Source organism: Cydia splendana, chromosome 15 (assembly GCF_910591565.1).
Source record: "Cydia splendana chromosome 15, ilCydSple1.2, whole genome shotgun sequence".
Taxonomy (NCBI): Eukaryota; Metazoa; Arthropoda; class Insecta; order Lepidoptera; family Tortricidae; genus Cydia; species Cydia splendana.
Window position 1 is genome coordinate 18,802,663 of NC_085974.1, and position 25,106 is coordinate 18,827,768.

A 25,106-nucleotide genomic window follows, 5' to 3' on the forward strand; every position below is an offset into this window, starting at 1 on the left:
GTTGTTAAAGTCAAAGTATAGTTGAATCATCGAGAGCGTGGAATTGCATATGTAGTAGTATTGTTTGTTTACAGGCATTCTATATTTGAATTTTATATTTTCTTGTACTATCAGCATACAACCACTACAAATGCAATTCCATCTTCTCGATAATTCAACTATAAACCTTGTTTGATCCTGTAATTAAATTATGAGAAAAATGTTAGTTAATAATTTTATATGTAGAAACCAAACTAAATCTCCAAAATGAATATAATCTTTTATAAAGCTAAGGTTGAATGATATTTTTTTGCTTTAAAACTATTAAAAGGACCGTGACTTTAAGCCCTCATTTTTCGTGGCAAATAAACAAGGCAATAATAATTATAATTTCAAAAACTCACAAATGAAAAGCCAGTTAATTAATGGATCAACTTCCTAACTCTAAATTAATAAAACCTCAAACTTCAGTGAACAGTACAAAAAAGGTAAAAATAAGCAAGTCATTCACGAGGCAATTATGGCGATAACATCGGATATAAATAATGTCGCACGACCACAGTCGAATTTACTTTTATGTTGCCTAATTTTTAGGGTTCCGTACCCAAAGGGTAAAACGGGACCCTATTACTAAGACTTCGCTGTCCGTCCGTCCGTCCGTCCGTCCGTCCGTCCGTCCGTCCGTCCGTCCGTCCGTCCGTCTGTCACCAGGCTGTATCTCACGAACCGTGATAGCTAGACAGTTGAAATTTTCACAGATGATGTATTTCTGTTGCCGCTATAACAACAAATACTAAAAACAGAATAAAATAAAGATTTAAATGGGGCTCCCATACAACAAACGTGATTTTTGACCAAAGTTAAGCAACGTCGGGAGTGGTCAGTACTTGGATGGGTGACCGTTTTTTTTTTGCTTTTTTTTTGGTTTTTTTTTTTGCATTATGGTACGGAACCCTTCGTGCGCGAGTCCGACTCGCACTTGCCCGGTTTTTGAGAAGTTATTATTAGATATTGTATAGGTCATTCTTTAGGTACTTAAAGTTAACACAATGGTTATTTTATATGACACTTCTGATGGATAATCTCTTCTGTATCCTCTAAGATAAAAAGTTATCTCAGTTCAGTTTTTTTTTAATAAATGGCTTCATCTGTCCAGTGGGATAATTTGACAAGTGTCAAGGTAGCGAGAGCTAGGGTCTAGGTCTGTGCGGAAAGAGAAGAATCGTAGAATGGGCTCCCCTACATTTCATGACTCATCTCTTTCCGCACAGACTCTAAATATCCATGTTCTCTAGTACCATAGACAAAAGTGCAAATTCATATTAGGTAAACAGAATAAAAATAACTATGATACAAGATAGATACAAGACCTATAAGGGGTTAAATTGACCAAAGTGAAAGGTTGACAAACGTTAGAACCTTGTCAAACAGCAGTCCAATCTGTTCCGATTATCAAACAAAGCTTTAACAAACATGACGACTTTAACGAGCTTTTTGATTGCGTCCATATTTGCCCAATTTCCGAGCGCAGTTCAGCATTTAGCATTAAGTGTCAGCCGTAGATTGGGGGTAGATAAATATGCCATGTTGTGGGGTGTGGATCGTATTAGGGGCTGAAGCGGTTTGTGATCCCTTCTAACTACTTCACGCTTATGAATACTGAACCGATTTAGATGAAATTTTATATACCTAATGATAGTTTGTGGCCCAGGGAAGGACATATATGATAGTTTTTACCAATCATCATCACCATTCCGTGCAAACGTAGTATAAGTATGAGCAGTGGCTTTCCACGTACCTATTTATTTTTATTTTATATGGAAACAATTAGCTTACAGTCATCCATAATATTAATTAATTAAGTAGTTAATATAAATCCTCAAAAACCTTCGTATTTATTAAGGTCATACGGGTAAGTGTAGTTGCGGTATAAGCTTTTATACATTTGTTACTTGCGTTTAGTGGCAAACATAATGTAGGTCCTCGCTTTAAACACTAATCAATATGTAAACAGGCCCTGGTATGAAGGCCAGTTACACTTACTCGGCAGCCACACTTACAAATGTAGTGCATAATTGTTTTCCTTCGTATTTTTTCGGAAACGTTCGTATTTGTCCTTTTTGTACCGAGAGTATCGATACTGACTGAAATAGCAAGACACGTTCGTACGTTTCTGTGAAAATACGAATGAAAATAATTATACACTACATCTGTACCCATACTGACCTTGTCGCTTATGTCTTGTCACTTAGACCGAACATATGTGTATTTTCAATCCCAGTTTTTGAATGGTGTTGTAAGCGTTTTGTAGTTAACGTGCATTAGTTCTGTACGTCTGTTAAACGTTTCCGGTGTGATAAGGTCTTGATTAGCTAATAGAGTCGACAGTTTAACTGAGATCGTGTTTTAAACGACTGTTTAATGTTTGAAGGAAGCGGAAATGTAAATACGCGTTTTATTTGGATTAAAGGCTTCATAAATCAATTTTTAACAAGCAGATACGTCTGCGAGCGATATTCCAAATTTTATATTAAAGGAAAAAATTGTTACTGGTGAATTCTCAATGAAACTTGAGACTCCGGTGCCGTTAAAAAGATGTAATTGTCTTTCGGTAGATGTCGCTATACGCCACCCCAAAGGCGTGTTTACATAAAGAAAGGAATGGAAAGATTTGCAAAGTCCTGGTAGGCTTCCGTAGCTCAATTAGTTAAGAGCAACACACGGATTGTGGAGGATGCGGGTTCAAGTCCTGCCGGGAATGGCTTCATAGCCTAGTCAGTAGTTACCCTGCCTACGACGCAGAAGTGCCCGGGTTCAAATCCACGTATATGTATAATTAAATATATCGTCGTCTAGTACCCTCAACATAAGCCTTACTGAGTTTACTGTAAGACTACGTCGATCTGTGTAAAATTATCCTATAGGAGGTATTTATTTATCTACTTTATTTAAGATTCTATAAATATTGGATCAAATATACGTCTGTATGGACGTTTCTTTTGAGAATCGATCAATTTCCTTGTGTTTTGCAAAATATAGAAAATATGTTTCAGGGGTAAAATTTTACTTTCATCATTATTGCGACATTATAATAAGTATTAAATCATGTACACAACTTTTATAATAGGATTATATTATCAAAACTATTCCCGTACGTACGCCGCGGGGATCCCCCCGTCGCTCGGACTTTTTAATTTGTTCCCGTTATTTATAGCCCGAGCTCCCCCTGAATTAAACATTACCTTGTTATGCTTGAGAAATGTGTCTGGCTGCAATTACATCTATACATATTGTGTTACAATTAAAGGTTGGGTGATAGCTATAAATTAAAGGGACCGCAGTGCGGCTCTGCGTATAATTTCACAAGACTAAATTCGTCTAAATGCCAAACAAAAAAATGACCAATGTTGCTTTTGTATAATCTTGTTAGTTTGTTTATGTTTTGTTATAATGTTACTTTTGTTTTTTACTTTATAAACCGAAATAGTAGTGTGTCTAGTAGAAAAAACACAAACTAAAATGTTTTCATAGAAAGTAGTTTAATTTGTTCTTATTAGGGTAGGTACTTACTTTGTTGTAGTAAATAATTGTTAACTTAGCAATAAACTTCGAATAACTACAGTCTGACACAGCGAATAAAACATTTTTATCGAATCAAACTAATTTGAATTACAATTATAAAGCTACGTAAATCAGGAGCCAGAATTAGATCTAAAAATTTGTCTTGGACGCACAAGTACGAGCAAAAGGGAGGCGCGAATTATAGCTAAATGACAACCCTCAAACATCAAGTTGATGTAAAAATGTACGTCCGAATTGGCCTCAGGGAATATTATTATGGAATGGAATGTATTTTAGTTAACTGTTATAAGTTACGTTCGTCGATTATAATTAGTGAAATCGATCCGTAATATCAAAAAGGTATAAGTTTGTTTTAAAATCTTTAAAAAATGCATTAAATCATATAAAAATGCAATAATTGAATCGAACCACGAACGGCGCGGGTTAAAACGAGTTTTATGTAGAGCATTACTTCCAACGGACGCCTTTGACGTCGTAATAAATAAAATTCCCGTGCGATATCCTTACTATCGCCCCCGGGATTATGCAGGGTTACGAGCAGGGCGGCTGTCCACTGTTGAAGCTATATTTGGACAAAAGCGTAAAGCCGTGGCCTATACGCACGCGGCTGGCGGAGCGGCGAGCGGCAAATCAAGACCATTCGTACATTCGCGCTCGACTAAGTTTAGGTATGAACGGCCTTGATTTTGCTGCTCGACGCCCCGCCAACATCGCATACGTGCAGACCATGGCCTGAGATATCACACTGTAGATCATAGAGAAATAAATAAGCGTAGAGTGCTTACTCCATACAACTGAACTGTATGGACTGAGGGAGGAGCGGGCGGGGGCGTCCGTTGTAACACTTGGTATTCACCCGCTCTTTCACCAGTCCCCTTAGGGTCTCCCCAGATATATCGACGCGCATTCGGCAAAAGCCGATAGGAAAAAGCTTTATGTCCGCGCAATAAGAACGAAGAAGTCGTCGTTTTGCTCGGCTCGCATCGGCCGGCGCCTGCCGATGCGCCGACGGCTTTTTCGCTCTTATTGCGCGGACATAAAGCTTTTTCCTATCGGCTTTTGCCGAATGCGCGTCGATATATCTGGGGAGACCCTTACTCGTCATGCCTTCATTATGTCAAGCTTTCGGACTAATAACGACGATTCTCAACCCAAACTATCAACACTTTACCGCTTCGTATATCCTCGCTCACACTACGCTACGGCCCTTGTTATGAGTAATAGAGGAGACAACCCCTCGGTCTTAAGGAATTCAAATTACAGATTTTACGAGCGCGAAATCTGTTTAATGTCAGTGTGCGTCGCGCTTTATTTTGTTGCTGATTGCATTTGTGAACGGAACTTATGTTTTATTTTCTTCAGACTTTAAAAGGGGCTTGAGATTTGATGGCATTTTTGTGTTTTTGTGATACTTTTGTTATTCTTTATCTGTTTTATTTCCGTTCTTGCGTTTTCTGTATTGCAATTGTGTAGCTTATATAATTTTATTAACATTTCTATTCAAAACCTCTTTGGTTATTTATAAGTAAGTATACCTCCAGAAAGTTAACGAATTATAACACTTTAAACTCTCGCGTTTTGTACACATATTTAATTACACAAACGGGTCTACCGCGATATAATTTAATTGTTTTTACCTTTAATTCCGACGTTTCAGCTGAGTTGCACCAGCTGTGGTCAACAAATTAAATAATATATTTTGTAAAAAAAATGTCACAACCTTGGCTCTTTTAAAATTTAGAACTAACTATTTATGTACTTACATAGATAAGTTTGAGTTTGTTTACAGATTATATACAAATTGTCTAATTATTGAAATACATTTTAAATAAATACAGGAAATGCAACCTTATCTCACCAAGTACCTATCAAATACTTAAAATTATTAAAAATTACTAAAAACAAGATCATCAAAGAGTTAAAATACAAAAAAAACTTCCTCGTTAACGAAAATTGAACGTTTTTTAATTTAACGGAAAGAAGGCAAGGTGGGAGATAATGAGTTTAAAGGCTCTTAGTGGGCAATTTGCTTGGAAAGGGTACATAATTATTTGAGAATAACCCTTAATGACCTATTCGGCCGTTCAAATTCAATTAAGAATAACTTGACGTTCATAAATTGTGAACATTGTTCTCATTGGGGTTAGGCGTTTTGCGACGAAAAGGTGCAAAATGATAGTCTACAATTAAATACTATTTATTTACTACGTTAGTCATTCGTGATTCGTTGTTTTGGTGAGAGGAAATGTTCGGGAAACAATTAATTGCGTTGTTTATCGTCTCCACTCCGCTAGATTACAACAAATGCTTGGTTTTTCTTTAGCTTTGCATAGTAGAAACTATTATCCGTTTACCTGAACATTTCTAATCATATATTTCTATTGGTGGATTTTATAAAATCGATAATTGAATTGAATTTGTAACGACATATGTAATTATATATATTATTAAATTGTTGATTTGTATTTTTAATATGACATTTTGTTCTTTTGGGATATTTTTATCTTTATTTGACATTTTAATGACACTTACAAATTATTTACGTTGACATCGACTTTAATGTTAACTTGGTTTATATTCAATTGTTTGACATGTTTTTCTTTGTACATGACGATCCTTATTGGGAGACACAATTAATCTTATTATTTTAAATTTATAATGTAATCTTTGCCGATCATGATGAGAAGATAAACATAATTTTGACGAATGTAGCAAATTTATAGTGTAATTTTCATCTTGAAATAAAGAAATCTATCTAAATCTATCTATCTAATGCCGTAAAAATGTTTAGCTTGTTTCTCCTTTTGAAAACTCAAAGATTCCTTTCAGCATTTTGTGATGTTGTGAAATCTGTAATGTAGCTTAAAGGCACGCCATTCGCGTTGCAACCGAGGCATGAACGGACGTCGCGTTATAGCTAAGGCTCCTATTCACGTGAGACATCAAACGATTCGGTCGAATGGAACGGACGCCGGGGCGGCGAGGCCAAGAAATTGTACAGTTTTGATGGTTAGAAAATGTTGGATTCTTTCCTGAGGCCAAGATAACAATAGTTTATCGAAAAACGCTAATCGAAAAGTAAAACTGTATCCGTATGTAGAGTCCGCTTAGCATCTTTGCATACAAACTTCTCTGCAGCTGACTGTACTTACTGTACTACAAACTAAGAGTCATATCGTCATTTCCATACATAATTTTTTTTACTGTCGATTGTCGTTTTCAGAGGTTGATTTAGAAGTTGTTGGAGGCTGTTGGGCACCTGTTTGAAGATACAATTCCTGAAATATTATGAATAATTAACACTTTATGAAAAATATTTAGTTATTAGATGTCCAATAGTTCCAATCCAACATTTAAAGCAGTATTTAAGTTAGCAATCAGTATTAAGTTCAAAAAGCTATCTTCCAATATTTTGGTCCATATTCGACGTTTAAATTTCAAATATACCGACTGCTTGTTAATATACTAAGATAAAGTCCATCTTTTAACAAAGTATACCTTTGTTAAAAGATGGACTTTTATTGGGCTCGCATGCAAGTTGGTATTTGGTGGATTATTTGAATTCGTTGTACGTCCATATTCTGCAATTTAAGAAACGCGCATGTGAGTTCTCAAACTGTGTACTTAAATGAGACTTTACTATAAATACATTTACCCAGATAGCAAGATATTGGTTGCGGTAACGTTGAAGGGGAGGTAAGTATACAAGTAGGAGTGCATTTTTACGCGACGAACTGATTTATCTACCGTGAAACGAGACGCCATCGACCTCTCTGTTACGAGCTGGGGTGACCACCAAATAGGAAAACTCGTTTTATTTGCACTTGCGGTTTTATGCGCTTCACTGCACTAGGAATATGACGTCTGATAAGTTGGGATGTTGAAACTTACTTCTGTGTTTTGATAACTTGTGTCTGTAATATTTTAGTATAAGGAGCAGCTGGTGCTATTTTGTTACCCCTACCCTTTTATGAGTCAATTTTCGTTGTAACTTATCGATTATGTCAAAAAATTTACTGGGTTAGGCCAAAATGCACAGGATTTGTGTAAAATTTTATGCAAATCTACACTCATGTATAAATTTAGAGCAGTGGTGGGCAAACTTTCTTCATGAGGGAATTTCAGAGGAGGGCCAGATTTACAACAAAAATGTATTTTTATAATATTGCTGGCCATATTATACATTTTTTTAAATGACCGGCGGCGGGCCAGATAATTCCTTTCGCGGGCCGGACTAGGCCCGCGAGCCGTACTTTGCCCACCACTGATTTAGAGGAATGAAAAACAAGTTTAATTACTAATTTAAAAATTACTTTAGGTGCTGGCCAGTAATTAAACCTTTTTTTTGCGTTCCTCTAAATTAGTCCATGAGTATATTTGACGGCTTTGCTCGACTAAGCAAAATACATTATTGTTATTAATAAAACTCACTTGCATTTATTTATGCATGGTTTCCAAATTACGATGTTAAACTACTGTTAACTTTTCATCGTTGTTCTTGCAGTCATAACATATCTTGAAACAATAATTGTTTTTAACTTGCATGTTACACATAACTTCACACAAGGCTATTTGCTAGAATGATACAGAAAGTATATCTTTCGTTACGCATCCACATATTGTTAGATGTGCGGTAGATATTTCGCTTTTTATTATTATTATTATATATTTATTAACATAAAAATATACAGCTTATACAATTACAGTGTCCCACAAAACAGTTTACACGGTTTGACTGTGGGATCTTGTAGTCTCTACTCTCTTATAACAAAATAGTTCACATCTATCATTACTAATAATGCTCAACAATTACTATACGCGATTTACGAGGTAACTACGCAGCTTTTTACCAAATTTTACTTTATTGGCTTCCTGTCTGATGTCAGAGGGCAGGCTGTTGAGTATGTAGGGAAGGCGTTTATGAAGACATCTATCGCCGTAGTAATTAGTAACCCTCGGCACAACAAACGTTGTTTTTGCAGGATTACAATGTTATACTATGCTGTGTTTTACAACACTTAACAGTTCGCTTGGTCACCCTACCCCGCCTGCTCTGGTTAAAAGTTTCCACATCTCATTGGGAGAATTTATGGCTGACATCCTCCCGACTTTGATACCATCGTTATCTTAAGGGGCCCACTGATTAACAGTCCGCCGGACGGTATCGGCCTGTCAGTTGTTCGGAACTGTCAAAATTTTGTTCTAACTGACAGGCCGATGCCGTCCGGCGGACTGTTAATCAGTGGGCCCCTTTAGGCTCGGCTGGGTGACCCGAGCTTGAAGTAGATATTAGTTGACTGTTAATTGATCTATTGTGAACCCTATTGTCAAGAAATAAGGTCTGTCGCTGGTCAGTTCCATGTGTTGCTGTTTATGGGTAAATTAACATTTTCTTGCCACTCGTTGCCATGATTACGGTCGCCTGGGTCACAGTTAATATTATCCTGGTTTTATCAAATTTAAATGAGTCAACCCTACATTTTTAGTAGTTATATCCTTTTCACAAAGGGCCATCTACAAGAACGATAGTAAATTATGACGTGGTACGTGAGTTCTTCTAACAAACTGTGTTACTTTGTCGCCTGGCTGACGGGACAGTCTGTATTCAAGAAATAGTTGACTCACCCCCAAACATTTTGAAAATGGTAGCTAAACATTTACAGTGAATTTACTCAAGTAACTCAGTTTTTACATCTTAAATGCATTCAAAGTCCAACAACTGTACCTGATTATAATCATTTTAGTCTTCTTCTTCTTCTCGTGTCGATGGTTTCTTTCATATTAAGCGGGACCAGAAGGTAGCGACGCTTAACGCCCTGTCTGTTGCGTCCCGTAGATCTTGCTCGGAACATGTGTGCGGGTTCGCTGGGCAGGACAGCATGTGTATCATCGTTTGGGGAGCCGTGCCACACACGCATAGAGTATCCGAGCCATTCAGGCCGCCCCACCTTACTAAGTTCTCTTTGCTGCGGCCAACTTGGGAACGCAGTCTATTTAAGGCTTTCCAGATCGGCCATGGTTCTTTATCATTTTAGTCATAGTATTACGCTGACACCTCGATTCGGTGCAACATTTTATTTGACCCTAATAACAGCCTTATTACACCATGTAAATAATATTTTTATAGACTACTATAGTTTGTCAAAGGACTGTCTCATTTCAATCATAGACAGAGAAAATCATACTCATCTTTGTCTTACACTAGTACTAGCACCCAAAAGAAAAGGATGAGTATTATAGTTTTCCTGGTTCTTACTGACTGAGAAATTGGTTTGACCAACTATATTTAATTAGTTTGTTTTTTTTTTTAAGCAGATACGTTGTCATAAAGTTTCAAATTTAACATAGTAGTAGTAGGAATATTAAAATTACTCTGCAACAGACCTTTTTAATAGCTGCTTTCCATTTTGCGTCTAAATAACCAAACGCTTCCAAATTAAGTCCTCGCACTGTACTGGCTTACAACTATACTAAGCTCGTGCCTCGTTTAGAACGACTTAGTAATTTAGCAACCAATTTTTCAATACGAAATTGAAGTATTTCCATACTCATGCGATAAAATCGTTCTGTGACAACTGTGAAGTAAGCTGTATGACGATAGGGTTAGACCAAGATAACTAACCGTCATTTTGCCACGTCTCATGGGAGCCTGGGGTCCGCTTGACAACTAATCCCATGATTTGACGTAGGCACTAGTTTTAACGAAAGCGACTGCCATCTGACCTTCTAACCCAGAGGGGAAACTAGGCCTTATTGGGATTAGTCCGGTTTCCTCACGATGTTTTCCTTCACCGAAAAGCAACTGGTAAATATCAAATGATATTTCGTAAATAAGTTCCGAAAAACTCATTGGTACGGTGACGAAACAAATGTATAAGCGTTATTAAAGTGAAGACATACTTCTGCTGGCTTAGTGTTGCTGTTTATAAAGAGTGACGTGAGAGTTCATTGCGCCTTTGACTTATTAAAGTTCCACTAAAAATCACTTACACTAGCATTCAGTCTGTCTGTTCAGTTCCAAGATTGTATTGAAAGAGGTAGAGGTAATAGGACAATACCATCTGTAAATAACTTTCTCAACTAAGTAAGATTATGTATCATACATTATTTTAAACATTGTAAATATTACAATAACTATGTCGCACGGCGCATTTACACAAGCAAGTTAGTATCTACAACAGTCGTAGACAGTTACTGTCTACTAAGCTTCATCCACACTAAGCTCATTGGTGTAGTGTCTCTAGTATTCTTCGCACGCTCAAAGGCCGGCTAATTAAAATTTCACCAGAATAAGCTAGAATAAGCGAACAAAAGTTTAATCTAGCTGTTGGTGAGTTACGACTCCGGTGCGGATTGCTGGCGCATAGATAATAACAGTAGGAATTGCTGTTTAAAAATTAACTATTATTTTTATTACATTGCGAAGAAGTTTTGATAACTATTTATGAAAACTTATACTTGTTCCGTATAGAAAAACATAGTCGGATGACGAAAAAAAAAAGATACAACAAAATAAAAACCAACTGTAATGAACTTCAATATTTAAGAAGAAAACTTTCTCGCAGCTAGTCGTGTATAAGTACTTACTTGGTTAACTAAGATTTGATCTTGAAAATAATAAGTTTTGTTCCAATTAGTTTAGATGATTTACTTACTGTCCAGAAGTGGCCAAACAATAATTATTTGATGTTAGTTTTTATTTTGTGCCCAGTTCGGTACAAATACCGAGCCGAATACGTTTGTAGCCCAGGAAACATAGGTTACATTTATAATAACAGACTACCGGGTAGAGATTCTTTATCAAAAAAATGTAGCCGGGTCGACGTTTCAAACTTTGTACTCGTTTTTCAAAGCTCTAGCGTGAAGGAGCACATACTGTGCCAAGTCTGAGCACGTGTTTATCGGTTCTTACACTAGTTGGTGTCGAGACCACTGACAAGCAAAGCCTGTTGCTAGCGCGTTGTTTATTTTTGCGGTACTGTTTACAAAACGAACTATACAAGTCTAAGGTGTAGCACTGTATAGGGTATGAAAGACACCTGTTTGAATCCCTTTGTTAAATTAATGAAAATAAAACAATTTATATAGGTATTTATTTAGTGCAATTTGCAATAAAGATTTTGCTGGATTAATTTTTAAATATATTTGAAAATCATTTACTTATTGAAATTGAAGAAAAATTTAAAATATTATGTAGATAAAGCAAGAATTTAACTTGCAAACTTTCGTAACACTTGCAAAGGCGATTAAAGTAATGACGAATGATTTGAATTACAAATAAAAATTACAAATACCTACTAAGAACAAATATAAAATGACACTAACAGTTTCATGTTTTACATGACATGTAAGCTAAACATAAAGCTGTTGCAAAACATTATAACTACAAAAACAATAGCTTTCCAGTTATCTACTGCCGTTTACAAGCACTAACTTTAACTATCTTGCTAAACACGCAACTTCTATTTACCCATCAACAGCAAACTTAAGACGAAACAGGAGCTGAGTTTTAAATATTTTAGGTAAATATACCCGTCTCGCTAACGGAAGCGCCACCTAAAAGTAGTGCGATAAGGACAAGGCGAAAAATCCTGCGAAAAATCTCAAAAATCGAGGTTTCGTACTCCTCTGTTTCCTCCTTCAAAACTTAACCAATCGTAACCAAATTTGGAAATCTAAATGATTATAAAATTATCTGTGTCGGACCGTTTTGCTTTTTTGGCTAATTGATATCAGTTTTGAATGCCATGCCTCTCATTGCGGCATAGTCAATTAGGCCATTTTGGCCATTTTTGAAGGGCTCTAGCGCCTTAAAAAATAAAAATATCAAAAAAAGCAAAACGGTCCGACACAGATATTGACATTATTAATCTGTGTTGAAAAAATCATTACTCTAGCTTCAAAAACCACGGAGGAAAACGAGGAGTACGTTTGTATGGAGAAATGACCACTCCCGTTGGCTCTTAAACCAATATTAAAACAGCGTCGCCGCATACACCCCGTAACTAGTTCAGATTGAGTACAGTCGCCATCAGATATATCGGAGCGGCCAAGGTGCTCACAAATATCGGAACACGCCTCTATTGTCAGGGCGTTAGAGCGCGTGTTCAGATATTGTGAACACCTTGGCCGCTCCGATATATCTGATGGCGACTGTACTTACGTAAGGCAAGTAAGACGATTCTGATATTATGATTTGTTATAGTTTTTATCTTGTTATGATACAGTGCATTTTACACGCATCAGTCCAAACGTAGTGCCTATACTATCCGCAAATCAAACTGACGACCGGAGTCGTAGAACTTCTCATTCACACTCGCGTGGTCGTAGATAAAGCGAAAAAGATAGTGATATGACCTTGGTCCTCAGTTTGGTTTGCGGCTACTATAATGACATTTACTGTACGACGCGCACGGGTCCCAATCATCACAGAGTAAGAGATTGTCAAGATAAAGATAAAGAGAGAGAAGTGAGAGGTTGTCAAGGTCGTGTCAAAACCGTAACGATCCCTTCTTGATGTCACTAGGCATTTCACGCGCACCAATATAATGCAAGATTGAATTTCGCGCGCGCCAGTCGACGTGAACAAACACATGCAGTAGTCTCATTGCGAATCTTGCTTACCCTGATGGTGACTCAAAATCTCATCAAATTGTTGAAACAGAATTGGCCTCAAGCTAACCGAACAATATTAAAGTCGGGGCGAAACGGGACGACAGCGCGGTAACAATGTTATATGAAACTTGAGAGTTAAGTGTGTAAAGACTGTTAAGTGTTGGTTTATTTTGCTGCTGTGGATTTTAAGTGTAGTTTGCGGTTGATATTTTTGATTTTTATACGGGGCATTAGATATTGAAAAGCGGTGTTAGCCGAGGGGATATAAAGGATGACTCACGTTAGACCGAGCCGTGTCCGGGCCGGAGCTTCCGGCGCATCGTTTTCTATGGAAAGCATCACGTGATCGCCCGTCATGTCATAGAAAAATAAGCGCCGGAAGCTCCAGTCTGGACACGGCCCGGTCTAACGTGAGTCATCCTTAACTCAAGCCCTGTCTTTGAATTATATATTATTAGTATTTCAAAGCTCATTTTATAGATAAAATACCTTTAAAGCTAAAAAAAACTACTACGAATATAATTTCACAGTTCGTTTTATAAAAACTCCGATTCCCCTCGAGAACTATCCTGCCGTGTTTAGTTCATGCAAATTACGGCTCCTGCGTTTTATGGCTCGATTTTTGTCTCACCCTGTATTCCCTACGCTTAACATAGCACAGGCAAACGTTCATAAACTGTAGATTAAATAACTGAGCAGTAAAATACAAATCGGTTTGATCCACTACATCCTAATGTGAATTCGAGTACCTAATGACGGGGGATTACCCGTTATTAATTCACCGTATGTCCTAAACAAATCTTGCACTTTTAAATTACCATAATTATTCGTTAATATGGTTAAAGTGGAACCAAGGAAATGTCACGTAGACAGAATAAATTCTTAAGTACTTTACTTGCCGACATACGTACTATTGACCGTTGTAAAATGATAATTATGAAAAAATCCAACTAAAATGGGCAATATCTCCGAAACTATTAAAAATTGGAACTATTAAATACTGTTTCGTCACTCAGTGGAAGATTTTTTATGACATATATTATGGTAAACTTGCACTTAGGGCGTCCGCTAGATGGCGCGCGTGTACGAAGCGGGCGAACGCACGCGGGTGCCGTTGTAGCACTCGTCCGAGCCAGTTCTTCTTTCTCTTCCATTCTCCCGCTTCGGCCGCGTACGCAACCGGAGCTTCGTAACCAGTTGCGATCGAAGACTTTTTCGGTCTTGTACGAAACCAGTTGCGATCAAATACTTTTTTCTTCTCATACGTAACCAGTTACGATCGAATACTTTTCGTTTTTGTACGAAACCTCTCGACCGTTCATAGGTACCCGCAAAGACCTTACTGTACACGTTATACACGTAGGTACTGGTACACAGGTCAGTTAAGTGGTAAGGTAGACGTATTTCTGTTAGGAGTACGGCTCCGTCCTACACGCCACGTACTATCCACGTACCCCTAGAGAGCAATTCCGAAAACGGAGGCGCGGAGGGAGGGCAGCCCTCGCCCGCCGTGACAATCTGCGGAGCGGAGTGTAGTGAGCGTGATTTGTCACGGCGCGGCGGGCGAAGGCTGCCCTACGTGTATAACGTGTACAGTACTTTATATTAAGGAAGGTCTTTGCTGGTACCTATGAACGGTCGAGAGGTTTCGTACAAAAACGAAAAGTGTTCGATCGTAACTGGTTACGTATGAGAAGAAAAAAGTATTTGATCGCAACTGGTTTCGTACAAGACCGAAAAAGTCTTCGATCGCAACTGGTTACGAAACTCCGGTTGCGTACGCGGCCGAAGCGCATTCTCCTCTGTCTTTCGTCACCTCAGCATTCACTTTCTCCTTTCTTTCTCATATCCTCTTTCACACAATCCATCCATCGTTTTTTGAGTCTACCATCCCAATAATAATAATAATCATCATCATCATCGTCGTCGTCATCGGGTTTTTGGGCCAGGGGCCAGTTAGCGTTGCTGATACTTGTATGTATGTATACTATTTTTCGTAAACTTGCTCTCCCGGTCAGTGGAACCGCGCCAGCTAGTATAAGAAGAGTGAACTTTCGCTGGTTGCCCGACACGTACCCTAATAACCCTACCGTCGGGAATGAAGCCTCAGCCTGAGCCTGGGTTCTGCACTAAATGCATTTGGCGCAGGCCCGACTTATAATCCAACTTGTAATTTACTGCTTTTTAGCGTCAAATCGTGGGGAAAATTTTAAATGGTAGATTTGGGAACTATTCTGCCTTTGCGAATGCGTGATAAAAGATTTTGCGTATTAATTTAAACATAAATATTGTTTTGCTAATAATATAATGATTTTGCATATGTATAGGACTATAGAATTAGGGAACAAATCAAATTATTCTATTTCAGTATTTCAGTTTGTCGCATTATATTTTAAAATGGGGCGACTTTGAAAAAAAAATTCTTATTATATTATAAATCAATGAACATAGTTAGATAAATATTTTTCACTTTTCACGTTCCGTTATTCATACATTCTCTCAAGGTGGCCCAACCAACGGAGTCTGTGAGGTCTTCGATCTCACGGTTTCTAAGGGCTGTCCAGCTTCCGTCCGCACACGCAGCACGAAGACGTCCTATCGGACGCCCCAGATATTGCTGGTGCGACATGGTGGAGGCGGATCTGCGCGAACTTCGAGTCAACAATTGGCGAGAGGTCGCACAGGACCGAGAAAAGTGGCGCTGTCTTGTGTCGGAGACCAGTGTGTTGTATTTTGGGTCGCTGAGCCAACGGAGTAAGTAAGTAGTAAGTAAAAAGTCCTTGATATCATTTTCTAATCACATTAACACAAATTAAATAAAAACATAAGATAAGCAAACAACCAAGTAGAAAATGATGGGAAAGTATATTTTTGATACCTATTCAATTTAAAACACATTTGGAAAGTAATTTATTAAATGCAAAATGCATTGGAGAAGTTTTGCTATTCTTTTATTATATTTCCCGACTTCCTTCTTCGCAATTAGGTTTACTATTTGTAGCTGGTATCCCACGCTATAGCCTTACACGGATCTTAAGAGGGTAATTTAAAACGTTGAAATGGCAACACTACCCTCACCGCCATCGGGTCCCGACGGCCCGCAGCCCTCATTCTGTTTTTTCCGTGCATAGCCTTAACACGTCGTATCGAATATTCAAGTTCTCAAGATGGCGCATAGGAAGAGGAAAAGTGATTTGGATTCAGAACAAGAAATACGAGAAAAAATCAGAAGACTAGAACAACAACTTTCGCGTAAAAGAGATCGTCGTCGAGTTATTTTTACATCGTCATCGGATGACGAAGATGAACAAGGTTAGTACCCGTGGGTTAATCTACCCTCATTGTATATTTTTTTCTTTGCGATTCGACGTAAACTGAGTTTTACGTAAATTAAATATATATAGATAATGAGTGTTACGTTCTTCCCGTATGGGGTAGATACTTTTACTCAAAATGTTCTTTTATGATGCGAGATATCTGAATGGGATGTCTTCTTCATATAATATAAGAACGTTTCATACCTACACGCATGGTGGTTTAATTGGCCACAAAATATGAAGAAATGTGATGCGTTCGTCCTGTATGGGGTCGATACTTTCACGACTATACTTCTTCGTTAAGAAATGCCGTTTTATGTTGCGAGACATCTGTATGGGATGTCTTCTTCATACAATCATAAGCACGCTTTGTCCAACTGGGGCTAAGCAATATAAGATTTACCTAAAAGAGCATTCGCCTATCGTTGCAGAACAAGTCTGTACTCGTTCGGCTGGAGCGGTGCGCACCGACGCGGCGCCGTCTACGGGGTCACGGGATTCGCGGGACGAGGTCGCGGCAGGAACGAGCGGCGTGTCGGCGGAGCCCGTGGCCGGCCCGAGCGGCGTATCGATGCATCGCGCGCGCGCGCACCCCACGTCTGCAGCACGGAGCCCCTCGCCGGCACCAGCGCGGGAGGCAGCGCCTGAGGTTCCTTGCACGTCAGAGGTCGCCGACCTTGCGGTTAACGAAGACGTTCTTTTATTACTGGGTGACGCGCCTGAACCGGAAATTGATTTCGGTAAACCCATACATAAGGATATAGCCTCCAGGTGGCAGGAAATCCTTATCAAGGGCCTACCTAAAGAAGTAATGGACAAATTGCTAAAGGAATATTTAATTCCAAAAAATTGTGAATATTTGGTCTCTCCTATTCTTAACCCGGAGGCTAAAGTAGCTTTATCAGACTTTATGGTAAAAAGAGATACCGCATTATCGGCAAAACAAAAACAAATAGGTATTGCTTTAGCTGCCTTGTCCCAAGCGGTTGAATTGGTAGTAAACAAGGAAACTTCGACACAAAAAATCCTTAAGCCATTGGGCGACGCTTGTCGCATTCTTTGCGATAGTCATTTTTGTGAAACAAAAACCCGTCGTGGGTTCGTTACTGCGGCCATTAATGCTGATCTTAAAGATGTTATTACCGAAAGTCCACGCGACAAATTTTTATTCGGTAGTAACATAACTGAGCAATTAAAATCTGCTAAAACTATTAAAGAATCAGGATCTGTTTTAAGGCAAGCTAAAAATGAAAAATCTCAGAAGTTCAATATTAATAACTTCACTAAACGTAAAAACCACAATAGCAACCAGTATAGCAGCCGTTTAAACTGGAGAGCAACGCCTCGAAGAGCCCCCAACAAACAGGAGTACCGGAGACCTTCGACGCGGCGTCCAGCGACGAGAGGGAGCTTTCAACAGCGGGAGAAGTCGGAGCGGTCACCGGCCCGGAGGTCCAGGAGGCGCTAGAGCCTGAGGTAAAATACTGCGGACGACTTAAGCATTTCGTTACGAACTGGCTCCAAGTAACCGATGATCCTACAATCTTATCTTGGTTAAAAGGTTATAAAATACCTCTTACCACCACACCTGTTGACAACTGCAAGCCAGTAGTGTATCCTAAATCGTCCCAGGAACATTTGGATTTTATGAAAGCCATTAGTTCTTTAATAAAAATAAATGCCATCGAAAAATGCTCACATCGTTCTGACGAATTTCTGTCAAGTATATTTTTGGTTCCAAAACCTAACGGCGACAAACGGTTTATTTTAAACTTAAAACGCTTAAATAAATATGTCACTACAAGTCATTTCAAAATGGAAGATTATAGGACGGCTGCTAAACTAATTACAAAAAATTGTTATATGGCAAATATAGATATGAAAGATGCTTATTTTTTGGTACCAGTTCATCCTAGTGATAAAAAATATCTGAGATTTAAATATGACGGTACATTGTATCAATTTAATGTACTTCCTTTTGGGCTTTCAGTGGCACCTTTTGTGTTTACAAAATTACTAAAACCTGTTATTGAATACCTACGATCTCGTAATATGGTTTCAGTAATTTATTTGGACGACATTTTTTGCATTGGACGAACTTATAATGAATGTTATGAAAATATCTCAAAAACAATATCGCTATTACAAAATCTGGGTTTTTTAATAAATTACGAAAAAAGTTGCCTTGTGCCTCGTAGAGAATGCAAGTTTTTAGGTTTTATGTTCAATTCAAGGGACATGATTATGACCCTACCTAAAGATAAAGTTATAAAAATAAACATAGCTTTATTAAACTTCTCGCACCTTAAAAAATGTAGGCTCAGAGAATTAGCGAAATTTATAGGACTTCTCACTTCTACCTGTCCTGCCATTCAATATGGATGGCTTCATACAAAAAATTTAGAGCGTTACAAATATCTTTGTTTACTAGATAATCCTAACTATGATCAAAAAATATCGTTACCTCAATATTTAAATGCAGATATATCTTGGTGGTTACATAACATTCAACATGGTCACAATCCATTGCGTCTCAATGAATTCAAAAAAGAAATTTTTTCCGATGCTTCTGGAACTGGCTGGGGTGCTTTTAGCAGTGGCCAGGAAGCATCAGGTTTTTGGAAAACAGAAGAAATCAATTTACATATAAACATACTTGAGTTAAAGGCAGCTTTTTTCGCATTGAAGGTCTTCGCTGATAATATGTCAGACTGCGAGATTTTGTTGCGAATAGATAATGTCACTGCAATATCGTGTATTAACAGAATGGGTAGTATACAATACCCACATCTCAACAAAATATCCAGGGACATATGGAAATGGTGTGAAAGGCGTAGAATAATGATTTATGCGTCTTATATAAATACTAGGCATAACCATGAAGCAGATTTTTTGTCGCGAAGAAAATTTACAGATACTGAATGGGAATTGTGTAGTTCGGCGTATGAAAATATTGTGAACCATTTTGGAAAACCAGATGTTGATCTTTTCGCCAGTCGGTCTAATGCGAAGTGTCACACGTACATTTCATGGAAAAATGACCCTGATGCTTGGGTGGTCGACGCTTTCACGGTTTCCTGGTCGAATTTGTCCTTTTACGCCTTTCCACCGTTTTCAATGACTTTAAAGATGTTGCAAAAAATAATATCAGATAAAGCTGAAGGTATTGTCGTTGTACCATTTTGGCCTACCCAACCCTGGTTTCCGTTACTGCAAAAATTAATAATTTCTGAAACATTACATTTTGGACCAAACATAAACCTTCTGACGTCTCCTTTCAGATCTGCTCACAGTCTACACGAGACTCTTATCCTGGTTGCCGTCAAATTATCCGGCAAGCGTTACTAAAGCAACAAATGTCTCCTAATGCTGTAGACATTATGATTGCATCCTTAGCGGAAAATACTTATAGACAATATGATTGCTGTATACGTGCTTGGGTAGATTATTGTAATTTGAAAAAATACGATTATTTTGATTGCTCTGTTATAACTATAATAGATTTTTTGACCCTTAGCTTTGAAAAAGGTGCAAAATATGGCACTATTAATTCATATAAATCAGCTTTAGGACTTATTCTAGGCCCTGTTGTTAATGATGAAAAAATCAAACGATTTATGCGAGGTGTGTTTAGATTAAGACCTACTGCTCCAAAGTATTCTTTAACGTGGAATCCAAATATTGTTTTGTCTTATTTAGCCGATAAATGGCCAAACGAAAGTCTTGATTTGAAAAATCTGTCAATGAAAACTTCTACTTTGTTAGCATTGGTGACCGCGCACCGCGTCCAAACTTTATCTTTAATTAAACTAGATAACATACAAGTCTATGAGGATTTGGAAATTATCATAAAAATCCCTGACATCATAAAAACATCGAAACCTAATGCTTTACAACCTGTGCTCAAACTCCCTTTCTTTAACGAAAGGCCTGAGATTTGTCCAGGTCGAGCTCTTGTATGTTATATAGAAAAGACAAAGTTATTACGCCAACGTAACCAAAACTTTTTGTTTATCAGTCATAAGAGACCACATGGAAAAATTTCGTCTCAAAGACTTAGTCATTGGATAAAGGACACTTTGCATAACAGTGGTATAGATACTGCATTATTCAGCGCCCACAGTGCCCGGCACGCGGCCACTTCTGCGGCAAAGAAACTTGGTGTTAATTTAGAAACAATTAGAAAAACTGCCGGTTGGACTGATACGTCGTCAGTTTTTGCAAAATTCTATAATAAAGAAATCATTGATGATCCTAATCAATTTGCAAGGTTCATATTGTCCGGCAATGATAATGATGATACATTAGAATAAATTGTTCGTTCGTTAGTTTCGTTACTCACGCCAAATTTGATGTTAATTAAGATTAAATTCGTCATATTTGAGAAATAAGTAATATAAGTTTTTTCTCCATGTACATTTTTTTTTTTGTTGTTATATCCTCTCAACATCCTACAAATAGTAAACCTAATTGCGAAGAAGGAAGTCGGGAAATATAATTAGTGATTAAACGAACTTACCTGTAAGTGAAGTTCGATCACAATTATATGACCGACTTCCTTCGAAGCAATTAGTAATAACCCTCCTCATTCTAGTTTACATTATGTATGCCCACCCCTACAAAAAAAAAAAAAAAAAAAACAGAATGAGGGCTGCGGGCCGTCGGGACCCGATGGCGGTGAGGGTAGTGTTGCCATTTCAACGTTTTAAATTACCCTCTTAAGATCCGTGTAAGGCTATAGCGTGGGATACCAGCTACAAATAGTAAACCTAATTGCTTCGAAGGAAGTCGGTCATATAATTGTGATCGAACTTCACTTACAGGTAAGTTCGTTTAATCACTAATATTACGGAGCAAGTTGAGGCAAACAATATTATTGGTTTCTGCGAAGTTTTAACATATTTCAAGACTGCATCTTAGAAGTTTGTAGGCTTTTGCAATTATCAAATGATTATTTTTATATGTTATTGTTGTTGGCTATTAACAGGTCTAGGTTTTTGAAACACTGATTTTTTTTTTCTATTTTGACACAATATTCGGAGGTAACCTTTAGAACCTTTGCAATTATCAAATGATTATTTTTATATACAATTAATTTTAAACTAATATACCTAATTAATTATTAGTTCTTGTATCAAAAGTTATTGGCTATTAACAAGTCCAGGTTTTTGAAACACAGATTGATTTTTACGATTTTGACACAATATTCGGAGGTAACTTTTAGAACTTTCTCTCGTACTAAACTTGTCCCTAGAAGGATTGACGCTAGCGAGATGCACGGGTTAATGACAAATGACCTCATTTAGTTATGATTATGATGTCAAAATGTAAATTTTAATAAGTTTCCAGATTTTAAACTCATGTTTTTTAGACAAAGGGGTATTGGTAGGTAAGACTTATTTTACATCCATGTTATTTTTAGCACATTGTTAAATCATAATGAGTTCAGTATGAATCAACCAACCAATTAACACTATTTCACGAAACTACAAAAACGCGCCCCCATTTCACAAAAGATTAGTTAAACTTAACAAAAGCTTGTAGACCAGAATTCTTCACAAAAGGCTCTTCACGTTTCAAAAACATGTATACATTTATCGCCCTACCACCAAGGAAATAAAGTGCAAAATTTTATACATATTTTTGAATTAACGAAGCGAAAAAAAAGCGCCAAATTTATAAACACGCAGCAACAAATCTAGATAACCATCTGCGGACGAGACGCGAATATTGCGCTATAACTAACCGGGTTAAACTGGTTTAAACCGCTTTCCACCGGTTAGAACAGGTTCCGTGCGGAATTTTAAGTGACTATGGTATTCTTGTTTAAATATTCGCTTTGGAATGTGTGTTTTTGGTTAATAATGAACGTATTTTCGGGTATAATTTTAGCTTGTCTTTGTTATTTAAATGAAGAAGAATTTCAGTCGAAATATAAACATCCAGATGAAAGTATTCGCTAAAATCTAATGAATCTGCATTGTACCTAAATCTGTGGGTATGTATTGCTTTAGATATTTGATAATTGTATTTTCTCGGAAACCATAAATATTTCTTAAATACTTTTTAAATCTTACTTATCTGCTCAAAATAAGTTTTCAACAGTTTAAGTATTCAATATTTTTATTTTTTGTTCATTCGAAAAAAGTGGATAGCCAGAAATCATCACAAAACATAAAAAAGCCACAACAAATTATAGATTCATTTACAATAAATTAAATAGTACCTTTTTAAATAGATAACAGATAACTTATTTTACCACTCTTCTTCCAAAATGACTTGACATGAGATAAAGGTTTACTTTTACTTCCTTATAGATTCACGATATTGTAAATATTCAAAACAGACGTATGTCATTTAATAAAAGATTGCTTTTGCTTCCTTTTAAAGTAACAGTACTTATTTGTAAAGATCTGGAGAAATTCACGCCGACACAGGAATGCGAAAAACTTGGCAAATTGGTTTATGAAACAGTCCCCCGACAATTGGAATTATCTCGATGCCAAACCTGTTATTTTGGAAGCAATTTATTTTCTTAAATTTTGGGGACATCATCGGATCTTGTTTGTGCGAATATTTTTGCGTTATTTTGGTAGTTTACAAAGGCGATTTGTTGTGTTAATTATTAGATTATTTTATTATCAATTTATTCAAATTTTAAATAATATTGAGCCTAAGATTAAAATTAAACGTCAAGATACTTAGGTTTATAGAACTTTATTTTCTCAAAGAAATTATACATTTAACTTTAGAGAATCTTAACTATTTATTACAACAGAAATAAATATAAATAATAGGTACTTAAGTCACTGAGGTCATATTTTGCGCGATATATTTTGAATGCCTCGGGCCTTCGGGTTTTTTTAATTAGACAGATTATTATCCATAACAAATCCAGATAAAATTCATCACCTGTTATTACAATTAGAATACACCTCCAGGGCTTTACGGGGTATGCACTAACAGGAGAAGGGCATCCATCAAATAATTTGGCGACTCCCAGTGCTAATTGTCCACGGAATGCCACTAAAGACGCTCACCTAACGGGACATTTACCTCATCTATTATGAAATTTCAGTAGCGCCTTATAGTAATAAAGTTAAGGTTGATATTGGCATGGCATGGCTTGTTTCGTGTCCATTTAGGTCTGTTTCGAGTTGACAGGTCAATTAATTACGGGAGTTCATAGTTAGTTTCCATGCAATATTCTAGAGGATACAGCTGAGGAAATGGAGTGTGCCACAATGAAAAACCATTTTTTTCTAATGATTTGCTAGAAAATGTGGTAAATATTCGCACGGTTGCACGGTCGCAATTTGGAAACTTCCCGTAGGCATAATCAGTATAAAATCTACAATAGAATGTGTATGGCAACTGTCAAAGGTTTTTATAGCACAGATTTTGCCTGTCTTTCGTTTTTTAGGGCTTTGTACCCAATGGACAAAGTCGGTCTGTCTGTCTATCTGTAACCAGGCTGTATCTCATGAACCGTGATAGTTAGACAGTTGAAATTTTCACAGATGATGTATTTCTGTTGCCGCTATAACAACAAATTCTAAAAAGTACGAAACTCTCAGTAGGTGAGTCCGACTCGCACTTTTCCGTTTTTTTTTTCTATGTGATTAGACTAAATTTGACACTATTCGAAGGATCGACATGTAAAACATCGATGCTGGCACCATCGTGCATCGGTGAAATAGTCCGACCGGCCAAGCCCATCGTAATAATTAATTATTGAACATTTTTGAACAGCATTCTGAGCGTGTTTATGGAGCGCGAAAACGGCCCCATGCTCAACCGTTGGCAGAGACTGCAGCATGCAGTCTTCGTCTAGTTTTTAGTTTTAGTTAGTCTCTTTATATGTCATACTAACACTAGTAATAAGATTTTAATGTTTACTAACCATGTATGGACTGAAATAAATGATTTTTATTTTATTTTGGGAATAAACCGGCGAACATGTAGCACAGAGTAAAACGTTATAAGTAAAGCTTGCCAGAAAGTGTTGCAAGCGGAAAGCCTGCTCAAAGGTGAGATAAGGCTCCTACATCTAGCTTACCTCCTTTGTACGGTGAGAGGATTTGAGCATGCTCTTGATGGCGCAGTGCAGAACTCCCGATACGATGAACACGCGATTTCGTACGTTTGATGAATTGTTAGGGTTCCGTACCCAAAGGGTAAAAACGGGACCCTATTACTAAGACTCCGCTGTCCGTCTGTCTGTACTGTATGCCTGTCTGTCACCAGGCTGTATCTCATGAACCGTTATAGCTAGACGGTTGAAATTTTCACAGATGATGTATTTTTGTTGCCGCTATAAAAACAAAATAAAAGAAATATTAAAGTGGGGCTCCCATACAACAAACGTGATTTGTTTGCCGTTCTTTGCATAATGGTACGGAAATCTTCGTGCGCGGAGTCCTACTCGCACATGGCCGGCTTTTTGTTAATATATTCGATACTGTTAAATAATGCAGCGGGTATCAATTAATCTGTCGGCTTGTCGGGTCCGCCTGTTACATGCAGCACGCGTTGTCTCATCAATATCTGAGCAGCCTCAGACGTGAGTGGGGTTCGTCTGTGTGTTACCACCCGTACGCAAGCATAGCTATA

At 37.5% G+C, this 25,106-nt stretch overlaps 1 protein-coding gene across 1 annotated transcript in view; it reads left to right on the forward strand.

Annotated features, from left to right (window-relative positions):
* LOC134797819 (uncharacterized) overlaps positions 1–25,106 on the forward strand; it is a 644,098-nt gene that overhangs the window by 227,434 nt on the left and 391,558 nt on the right. The gene's annotated exons all lie outside the window — the stretch shown is intronic.